At 42.5% G+C, this 7,764-nt stretch overlaps 2 protein-coding genes across 2 annotated transcripts in view; both read right to left on the reverse strand.

Moving 5' to 3' along the window:
- LOC102679901 overlaps positions 1–7,764 on the reverse strand; it is a 54,671-nt gene that overhangs the window by 26,568 nt on the left and 20,339 nt on the right. The gene's annotated exons all lie outside the window — the stretch shown is intronic.
- The window catches only part of LOC102675441 (coiled-coil domain-containing protein 137), a 62,667-nt gene that overhangs the window by 24,354 nt on the left and 30,549 nt on the right, over positions 1–7,764 (reverse strand). The window lies entirely within an intron of this gene.

Consider the following 7,764-nt stretch of genomic DNA (forward strand, 5'->3'; position numbering starts at 1 on the left):
TCAAGGCAATATTATAAAACCGTAGAAAGAGCAGTGATTACAAAACGCGTGGAATNAGCGCTATAGAAACTCGATACCGTAAAACGTGGTACAAGGTAATATTATAAAACGCGTCACTACGCAGTTTTATAGTATTATCCAACGTATTTCTATACTATTACTACTACTACGTATTAAGACGTCGTGACACCACCGTTATTACCCCATGTTTCAGCCATTCATCAAATCCGTAATACCATTAATTCCACACATGCATCCACGAACATAATAAATTCTTAACTTGCTAAATCATCCTTCGAGATTCATCATCTACTCGACCACCCACGTGACAATTATGACAATGGTAATTCTAAAAAACGAAATCCAAAAGTGGGAAAGAGAAAGAGAAAGAGGAGAAAAAGAGAGAAAGAGAGAGGGAGAAAGACCAGAGAAAGAAAGAGAGAGGCAGAAAGAGAAGAGAGAAAGAGAAAGAGAGAGAGAGCAGACAAAGAGAGAAAGAGAGGGAGGAGAGAGGCAGAGAGAGAGAGAGAGAGAGGGAGGAAAGAAAGAGAGAAAGAAAGGAGAGGAGAGAGAGAGAAAAAGAGGAGAAAAAGAGAGAAAGAGAGGGAGGAAAGAAAGAAAGAGAAAGAGAGAGGGAGGAAAGAAAGAAAGAGGGAGAGGGAGAGAAAGAAAGGAGAAGAGAGAGGGAAAAAGAGGAGAAAAAGAGAGAAAGAGAGGGAGGAGAGAAAGAGAGTGAGAGGAAAAAGCGTTCAAATTACCAAGCAACGCGATAATCACAATTCCAATTCTCGTTTATTTATTTTCGATCGAGGAATTAGTTTTCGATTTTTCGTAACCATGCGACATTTTCACTTTCCAGCGATCGAAGCGAGCGACTGGCCGGTTTGGAACGCGATCAGGCACGAGGAGATCGACCACGACACGCTCACGCTCCTCCGGTCCCCTGCGCGATCTTTTAAAATCAACCGTCGAACCCGGGGGGAGGGGGAGGGAGTGATCGACGGAGGAGGTGCACGCGCGCGTAAATAACTCGGTTTTCCTTGATAAAAACCGCAGCGCATCGCAAAACCGCCGGCGGGAAACGTGAGAACAGGAGACGAGACGATTCCGAGGGAGGGAATTTATTATTCGACGCGTTCAGAATTCCCCGCGTGACTACGAGAAATTGACAAAAACGAAGACGCCAACGGAACACGTTCGAACGGAATGGAAAACCTGGCCTCGGTTGCCTTTTACGGAACGCCATATATATAAGAATCGAGTTTATTATCATTATTATTATTATCCTTTTCTTCCATTCTGACCGCGTGCCTCTCCTGCGATCCAGTAATGTAAATAATCCCACGACTCTTACTCGTCAAAGTATCGATGGTTTCTCGAGGAACGTTTCCTCGTTTAAAATCTTTCATCGTTCGTTCTCTCCCTAACGTTTTTCGCGATCTTGGGAGTGGAACTTTGGGAATGAAAGGGATCGAGAGAGAAAACTTCATCGAATATACAAAGCGTGCGCAAAGCATTTCGAGTTTATCGATCTTTAAAAATCACGCGCTCGAGAATACTCGTCCGATAAAAATTACTTGAAATTACTTCGTCAAGAGAGGAATGAACAGAGTTTCGATTCCTCTCGCTTGGAAGTTCGTCGCCTCGTAAAAGAGACGCGTTCTAAGAATTTTTTTCGACAGTTACTACTATCCCTTTCTCCATTCCATCTTCCACGCGTTCAAAGTTGGTTCATCTCGCGAAGCAGGCTTAGCTCCTTTCCTTCCCTCCTCTCAAAGTTCGCAATCACGACGCATAATAATCTTTCCTCGCGATCGACTCATCCTCGCTTCACCTTCACTCGCTCCAAAGTACTCCAAAGAATATTTCGATTCACGGATGGCGAGTATTGAAACGTTTTGCACGGAGAAGAATGCGCCGAGTTTTCCCCATTCACCTTTCGCGCGTTCAAAGTTCTCGTCTCGAAAACAAGGGAGGCAAAAGGAAGGAAGGAATCATCGAAGGAGAAACGACGCGAGAAAAAGAAGGATTTTTCTTTTTTTTTTCACGACGAGATTCTGATTCAAAGGGGCTTGCGAAGGAGAGGAGAGGGGAGAGCCGCGTACTAATCCCTTAAGAGTGTCGCGAGCAATGGGAAAGAGAGAGAGAGAAAAAAAAGGAAAAGAGAAAAAAAGGCGCGATACAATCCCATCGGGACACGGGATCTCATTGAAATGGAAGCGAGGAAGCGAGGGAAGGAAAAACAGCATCTGGGTTAAATTCCAGGAGGATCTTTCGGCTCGAGTCACAGCCACGGCTGATAGAATTCCCCCTTGTGCGCCGCGAAACAACAAAAGCCGAAGGGGTGGCGACGACGTCCACCGCCAACGAGTCTCTTTTCCCAAAGAAGGAGGAAGGGGGTGACTTTGGCCCGCCCGCGGGAAATAACCGGATCGAGGTGCAAATTTGCGGATCACGGAACGGAAGAATGCTTCGGATGCTTCGAACACCGACTCGATGCTTATCAATCCCAATTTTCAAGCCAAACTTTCCTTTCCTTTCACCGTATTTCATTTCCAATTTTACTCCTAATTTTTCTCCCCTTCTCTCTCTCTTGAAATTCATCCTCTCGACAAATTCTAGTCGACACGAATTCCTAGAATTTCTTTTCTTATTCTCATATTATTCTGCTCGTAATCGATTAATTTTATTTAAAGCGTTCAATCTCGGATCAGCAAATTATTCTTCGAGTCGAAATACGGATATTTTCGATACACGTTTAATCTTCGATAAAAGTTCCACAGACTCCGGAAGAGGTTACAAGAAAATCCCTTACCCCAAATTTGCTTTCCTCGAATATCGTTCGAAAAAAAGGTTGAATCCCAGCTCGTTACAATCGAAAGGGATAGTTCAACCATAATCCATAACCGATCCATCCATTTTTCGTAAAAGAAGATATCCTCCCCTCTTCCTCTTCCCGCTTAAAGAATCGAAAAGTCGAAAAAAGTTGTCCTTGTCCCTATTCTCTATGGTATAAAAAAAGAAAAGAGGAAAAAAAAAAATTCCACCAGAATTGTGGAATCGGACGGAGCGTTCGACTCTCGGTCCTTGCGGAGGAGGAAGGAGAAGCGATTACACGGTACGTGACCGCGTAACAAATAGACCGGGAATACGCAAATCTCTCGGCTCTGCATCCTTGAATCCCCGAGAAAAGTCAAACTTGGCGGATAGCTGATGGTCATAAAGCGTGACTCGATCGAAAAGGCGCTACGGGAGGGGAGGTGGGATGGGAGAGAGGAATGTAATGGCCGACGAACGAGCACACGAAGGAACGAACGAACGAACGAACGAAAGATTCTCGCTCGGTTGAATTAAATTAATTGATAAAGGTCTGGAAAAATTCTTTCCCGCGAAATAAGTAAATAAAGGAAATTTTGAGGAAGATCGAAACAAAAGTTTTTCCCCATCCTCCTCCCCTGCTTCCTTCCCGGGACGGATGCGAAAATCTGGAGGAGAAACCGACGATTTATTTCGAAGGTTTATTACGAGGTAAGTTGCAACTCGATATGATCATTCGAATTATCCCCTCATGCGTGACTCTCCCGCGTTCCATGCCGATCTACTATATTCATTATCTTGGAACTTTAATATATTCGTGTTCCACATGCATAACAGTACGAGGAATAATTCTAGTCGAGGCATCGTAGAATATAGCTTCGTATCGAGCAATTTTAAAAATTACCATCAATTATTTTATTATTCTACTCGAAGCTAATGAAACGATAATTATCGAATATTTTTGACGTTTAGAAAAATAAAGTCTCCTTCGAGATATATATATATATATATATATTTCTTCATCTTGGTTGACGTCGAACGACCCTCGACTATCATTCAATATATATCTATCAGATAAGAAATACACGGATAAACAACGCGAAAAAAAATATACATATCATTCCGATTAAAAAAAGAAAAAAGGAGAGAGAGAGAAAGTAAAAACAAGTTGACCTTTTTATCTATTTCCATCCGTGAAAAATGTGTTCACTTTTCTCTCTTTTTTTCCTTTCTTCTTGCACGTTAATACAAAACTGCAAGAAACTACGTACGTAAGAAGAGAGAGAGAGGGGGAAAAAAGAGCGAGGAAGCGTGCGGCGAAGATGATGGAAGGCGCAGCTGTGGCGATGATAAGCGCATTGGTGAAAACAAGGAGCGCCATTGAGGCAAGCGGTCGGTCGTCGCCGAGTGACAAGGCTCGAAGGTTGGATGCATTCTGCGTGGAAAATTATGCGTTCTTATGCACAGGCACGTGCATCGTGGATTATGCAAGGCGGGTATATAGCGAGCCTCGTGCCGATCGCGGTTTAAAATGCCAGCCGCGAGCCGGCCTTACCTTCGTCGCTCCTCATCGCGATCGAAATAAAGAGAAGCAACGCGCATACTTCCCCATTAAATTTTCATGGAGTAATCCGGAAATCCGCTTCGTTCGCTTTTCCCTTCTTTTCTCTCCTTTTCGCTCCAGACGAAATCCAATATACACATGCGAGAGTGAGTGTAAGGAGGATCGATCTTTCTCCAAAATTTAGATGCATCGTTTGCGTGGGATCCAATTACGTTTAAACAATTGTTGGATGCTCGATCTCGAGCCATTGCGCGATTTCCACGCCGACGTTTAATAATCTAAGAAGTAATTGGGGCAAAGTCCATCCGCGTTTCCTCTCCTTTCCATATTCGATACAATGTTAGTTAATTTTTAAAATTGTGCGAAAGAGGAGGAAATTCGAAGGAGTTTACGAATTTGTCTGGGAAATTTGAATTTTTCTTGCGAGAAAAAAAATATAATTTGCAAATATAATATGAACACTTTGGATTACAGAGAACTCTATAATCTTGAACTTGGAACAGGATACAGCGAAGTTGTGTAACAGCGAACGAAGCGTTCCTTCAAAAGACGATACGATACGATCGAATATACGTATCGAAGTCGATTGAATTCGACAAAACTTAAAAAGAAAAAAAATATAACGCGTCCATTTTTACCAATGGTTTAATTCATATAATTTAGCTATCGTGCATCGAAGGAGTCTATTCAACGATCTCGAAAGATATATTCGTTATTATTATTTTAATGCCGCGTTAATTAAAGCTATTCTCTTCTAAAGTTTTAACGCGAATACGTTTGCGTAAACAATTGGTAAACATGTTGGTAATGACGCGGAATTGGACAACCTTGAATGCAAATAAAACGAGTAGCGCGTTACGTAACGTGTGGGGGAAAAATTGAAGAGAAGGGAGATCCAATCCCTGGCGTTTTTCACGACTTCTTTATCGGGACGAAAAACTCGAGCTGAAAATTTTCGATTTAATCCCGTTTAAAATTTCGTTGAAAATTGAAAATGAATTTCGAGGACCCGCCTACACATGTATAAAACCCCATAATTTCGTATTCACGCTTTTATCCACGAACGATTTAAGCGTTTGATGACGAATCGCACTTGAGGAGGGAGAGAAAGAGTTAAAGTATGAAACCTGATAAAAGAAAAAAAAAAAAAATGATTTTTCGCGCGTCTTTGACGCGTCTAATGAAAGTTTCACGCGCGATAACCAGGCCATTAACGGGCCATGCGTCGCATGTAAATTGCAAACGCTCATAACCAACGAATCTGCATAAATTTCTCCCCCCTCTCCCTCTCTTACCCTCTTGGCCATCGTGCCGCTGAAACGCGCACCCCCTCCCCGTCCACTTTCGAAGCAAGAGCATCGTTTCGTCGCTCGAGACAGAATAAACCGATAGCAAGCATAACTCTTGGTCGAGGGAGTATTCAATTTCGACGGAAGGAAGTGCGCTCATTAGAAGCTCGAGTCGGTGGAGGGAAGGGAAAGAGGGAGGAGAGGAAAGGAAAAGAGAAGAAAAGAAACGAGAGGAGGAAGGAAACGAGGAAGGAACGGTGAAAACCGTGGTGAGACGTGCAAACACGCGGTTGGAACGTGAGAGAACGAGCGAAGAAACGTCGACAGCCAGGAATGCGAAAAAAATATTGGAATGGATGGAAAAGCCGCGCGCTTAAGAAACTGCAAAACAAACCTCGCGAGAACCTTGTTTTCGCGAGTGAATGAAGAAAATAGAAAGGAAAAGAAATCCACTTTTTCGTCGAATAGCGTGAGTAAAATATATATATATATATATATATATATATATTATTTTCGCGTAAAATAAATTGTCTGATAACGAAGATACGAAGAAAATTTTCCACCGTCCGCAATATATTCCAAACACCGCGTCATCGTTGCATCGGTGATGAGCGCAATGAGCGGAATATATACATCGTCGATACACGGTGTAATGACGAAGCGGCGATGATTAGAATATATTGTCGGCGCGTTCCAAAAATCCATTCAGGTTTCGTAGAGGTACGCCGAGAATTTTAAACGATGGAAAATTGTATAAAATCGATAATGAAATTGTACGAAACGAAGGTAAATTATCGAGACGAATGGTGGATTTAAACATCGAACATCATGCTCTAATGGAATTACGCGAATGGAATTCCTTTTAAACGGGTTCCTTGATCTCCACGCACGACACGAGACCTCTCGAGAACATCCTCCGAGCAAATCGGGGAATGTCGTCCAGCTGATCGATGAATCGGGTACACACGGATACGCGTGTAAAGTTGTCGAAACGACAATAGGGATCTGGTTAAATGATTAAATCGCGGTGAACAAAATCGTGTTGATTAATGAATTTACAGGCTCGTTCGTCCATTGTGCGTGAAGTTATTATTATTATTCGGGCCCATAAATAATTATTAATCGTTATCTTGATCTATATCTCTTCGAAGTGTTTTGTTCGAAGTCTAAAATACATCGGAGACCCATCAATTTGTCCCGTGGAAAAATTTCTAAATCGCGCCACGAGTTAAGTTTTTCCACGATCCCGTTCCTTGTCGTTCCATGGCTCAAAAAGTAGAAAAATTTCCAGTTTTTCGTGCGATAGCTCGTGTTTTCTCTCGAGGTTGTAAATAAAATCAGAGATCGAAACCTTCCACCGTTGTTCCAATCTTAAAAAAAGTTGAACAAAATTTCCAAAAAATGTTTCCATGTCCACGAATCCCCCGAAACACGTAAAATAATACGATTCGATTATAGAAAAATTTTGTAAATCATCCGCGAGTTAATTTTCCCGTCCCAAACATTAAAAAGTGACTTGAATAAAATTTCAGAGAAATCCAGTTTTAATTTATCGCGCCATTTAACCAGTTTTTGCCACGACGCAATATTTCCTCCTTCTGAACCGGACGACGTTGTCCCAATTGCGTTCTATTTCATATACGAAATACGATCCCCGAACCGAGAAATCATCGATCGACTCGACTCGACTCGATTCGTGATAATTCGCGAATCACTCTTAGAATCATTCTAACTCTCGATCGGGGGCAGAGACCCTTCCCCTCCCCCGAGAAAGTCTATCGTTCCCTCTTATTGCGGTTTCCAGATGAAATTATATCTACGAACGGTCTCGATGCGACAGAATCCGAGAGCGAAGAAAGTGGTTCGCTCGTCCGCAACCGGTATTGCTTCTCGAGCGAAATAAAACGAAACCGAAAGTGCCGCGCAAGTGTCGGTCGTCCGTCTCTTCTTTCCGCTAATTTCTTTCGCGGAACGATTGTGTGCGAAGAAAGAAAAAGCGGGAGGAAAAGAAACCTGTTCTCGATCGAAAACGCGTGGCTCTAAAAAAAAAAAAGCGTTTCGCGAATGCAGTTTCGATCGTCATCGATCGACACG

Source organism: Apis dorsata, unplaced genomic scaffold, assembly GCF_000469605.1.
Source record: "Apis dorsata unplaced genomic scaffold, Apis dorsata 1.3 scaffold_82, whole genome shotgun sequence".
Classification (NCBI taxonomy): Eukaryota; Metazoa; Arthropoda; class Insecta; order Hymenoptera; family Apidae; genus Apis; species Apis dorsata.